Source organism: Stereum hirsutum (assembly GCF_000264905.1).
Source record: "Stereum hirsutum FP-91666 SS1 unplaced genomic scaffold STEHIscaffold_3, whole genome shotgun sequence".
Classification (NCBI taxonomy): domain Eukaryota; kingdom Fungi; phylum Basidiomycota; class Agaricomycetes; order Russulales; family Stereaceae; genus Stereum; species Stereum hirsutum.
Genome location: NW_006763133.1, coordinates 772,094 through 775,761, shown reverse-complemented (window position 1 = coordinate 775,761; position 3,668 = coordinate 772,094).

The following is a 3,668-nucleotide window of genomic DNA, read 5'->3' as shown; positions in this document are numbered from 1 at the left end:
GAGGAAGTGAGAGCAATAAATCGGACAAGGTAGAGGGAGAGGTGAAGTGTGGCGGAGTCCGAGGCCGCGCGTTCCGTTCCTAGTCCCGGGCGGATGGCTCCGGCCCTTCGTCCACTAGCGCTTGTCGATTTAGCGTACCGTGATCGCTACTACTTGAAAACAATTGCTCCGAGCGCTGGAGGCGATGCCTGAGATTCTCTAGAAGTGCTCAAACGGGACAGCTCAGTAGTCCAAGGAAAAACGAAGAGAAAAGCGAATAAAAACCAGTAGTGGTGCAGAACGGGGTCAACCGGGAATTGAAAGTCCGACGGAACGAGCGTTCGTACGTTCCCAAGTCGCGACTCTAACTCCGTTTCCTTCTCATATGGGGGAGTACACGAGTACGCCCGTGTGCTCCTCCACAACGGGTACGGGTCTGAGGTTTTTTGAACCGTGAAATACCGCGAGACCCGCGGTTCTTGCGACGGGTTTGAGTCTCGGAGATCAGAGGTGCTCGAAGGAGCACTTTCATGGCTTGGTGAGCCAAGTCGGATGCTCTTGATGGTTCAGTCTGAGCTTGCGCTCTAATTCCAGGTCGTCAAAGACTCGTTTGTGAAGATGTGCCATACCGCACCGTTTCGGTCGCCAAAATAGGTCAGCAAGAACAACGGCTGTAATTGTTTCGACTCGCCCCATTGAGTGACAATTATCATTTGTGGGCCCGGGGGCTCTAACACCTCCGTCTGGTACATATAAAGCACGCTTAGAATGCCTTCATACCAGTCAACAGACCTCAACACCGTACAAAATAACCGCGGTTGAGCAACCGCGGTGGCAAGAGACAAACCCGTGCCACACCGCGGGTGACCCGTACCCGTACCCGTGCGGGTGCGGTGTTTGGCGGGTACGGGTACGGGTTCGTCTCTGGCACCCGCGGTTGGACCCGTGCAGAACCTTACGTGTCTCCGTCTGCTCTTCGCGAGGTAGGTCCGGTGTTCAAGATCTGTACGGACAGAATAGAGCAGCTGCCTGTGTCTTTGGTGGAAGTGGCGCGCATCTATTGTTCTCTAGAAACACGCCTTCACAGGAACGTTCCCTGGCCACTCGTTATCTAGAGTTGCATCTCACACCTCATCTATCCGGTCAGTACACACGTAGATTCATCTGCCTGCGCTTTGAAAGGGACGTCATCGACTTCATATACTTTTATAGATGATCGTGCTTCAAAGCTGCTTTGATACGTGATGCACATCGCAGGCCGGCGGAGCGTGCATCGCATAGATGTAAGATAGCGGCTGGATACTGAGAGATGTTGTCATAAACAAAGGGAGTCCGAAGAGCGTTTAAATGATCGTGTCTACTTCTTTCATTTCCGTTCCCTCGAGATGGCAGTATGATTACGGGCGACATCCTCACTGATCTGCAGTGTGTGTAGATCCGGATGGCGGGATGATATCATCCAGTGGCTCACTCGTGCATTCCTGTCTGCTGTGGTATCAGCTCGCAGGATCAGTCAATTCGAGTGGCTCATAGGTTAGGTTGCATGCCGACACACATACCCATGTAGCTCTGTCGAGGTATATGGGCCAAACCTTCCATACGATCGTTCCCGCGATTGCTTTGATTCATTTCAGACATAGGAACTCTCGAGCCACCGCCACTCGTGAGAGCCTGCATTACCGCAATGCCATCTCATGTTCTGTTACGCTGCTGTTCAGCGCCACATAGAAAGCAAGGATGGAGCAGTCCAGTCATTAATTATTCATTCTATATGAACATCAGGACAGGCGTTTGAACGCCTGGACCTCCGTAGCAGTAACGCCGGTCACCAGGAGGAGTGCGAGCATAATGCAGATCGCAAACTCGAGGGTGGCGAGGAAGACATGCACAAGTTTGCTACTGTGGCGCTGCTTACTACTGCGAATCTGCAGATTGAAGTAAAGAGGACACTCGTCAGATTATCGATCATAGTGTATAGGGCGAGGAAGAACTCATGCTGCCACGACCTGCGTACAGGTAATTGAGCCACTTATTCTCTGCAAACTGTGTTTGCGCGCCACTCGTCCAATCCGATCCTATTGTAGTGTTCCATTGTCAAATCTTTGAGTATGAACCTCGTGGATCCGATGCCATGTTGATTTGCCTATGGTCAAGGTGGTATTGATGAGCGACGACATCGATAACCCTGTGAATCGGTACAAGCTCGAATGCAATCGGCCGTGCGTTTGGCACGCACACAAATTCTGATCCAGGAAACAGGGTCTCGTCCGCGGAGGCCTAACTCGAGGACCTGGCGTGTCTGTGCCACTCGATGGACGGCGAGATTGTGACGAGAGATCCGCGCTCTGGACATATGGAAAAGGGAATACGCGATGAAATGTACGAGACCGTCCAGGTACTGAAGACGTGCGTGATATCACAGACCGAGGTGACGACCTCAGCGTGGTAGCATGAGAAGATCAGGAGATGAAGTGTGGTTGAACATACGATTTCGGCAACCAAGCATTGTACACCGGGTACGCATTGAATTGGCTGCAGATCCACCGTTCTCGTCGTCTCTCCAGGTCCCACAGGGACATTTAATTCCACGCATCATTAGGTGCCTTCTCAATATCATGCAATCCGGTTCTTCCTGACCCGCGCTACGGCGTTGAGAGGACAGGAAGAAAAAAAACATCGATCAGCCCGCATGGAGAAGTGATGACTTCAAGCTGGCAAAACATAAGATGGTCATGGTGGATCACTTCAAGAATGCTCGAGTATGGTTCTTTGCCATGATGCGTCCTCACAACGTGAAGAATAAGGACTGCATAGCATCCCGAAGAAATCCACCGGAGGACGTCGACAGATGTCGTGAATGCTGAAAAACGCGGGTTACAGACGAGGCAAGAAGGTCAACATAGACATGTGACATCACCTAACTACCAACCGTATCGCAAGTCTTCGCAACTTCCAGGGCTGCATTACCACATCCCGCCTCGTTCCGCCACGAGGCTAGGTATGGACGCAGTGGCCTCCTTCTCCTTTCCCGATTAGTAAGTCATCCGCTTTGCGGTCAAAGTAAGAGCCCTGACTTTGAGCAAAGCAAAAGAAGCAGCGAGGCGATAAAGACCTCAAGGCAAAACACGATGTCTTCTTCCTTATGTTCCGGCATAGGCAGCCGGAGCGTGATCTTGAGTATTGAGCGGGATTTTCCAAAAACGTATAACTCGAGGGTCGCAAGGATGATCGCGTTTGGTAATGGGCGGTGCAGAGACGCATCGGTTGGCACTGGCCGGATGCGGTGGAGGGCACGAAGTCGGAAATGTCGCGGGAGAAGTCCGTGGCCATGGAAGATCACTGGTACAAGGAAAGAGCGGGACAGGCTTGTGGGACCATGAGTCAAAATTGCACCCTACAAATGCGGTACCGTTCCGAGGATGTTGGCTGCATAGCCTGCGGAGATCGAACACCCAGTGAAAGGCAAGGAGGGTGGCATGGGCGTAGGGTTGGACATCGACTTGCACCTAATTCTCAGCTGATAAAACGCGAGGCGACAGTGCAGGCTGCTTGACGGTAATCTCGTACACGCTCTCGTATTAGGTGCATGTATACGACAGACGAAGAAGATAAACGGTATAAGGCTATTGTCTGCTCATGGTGTGGGGTATGGAGTAGCCCGAACATAAGCAGCACCATGATGTCAACGG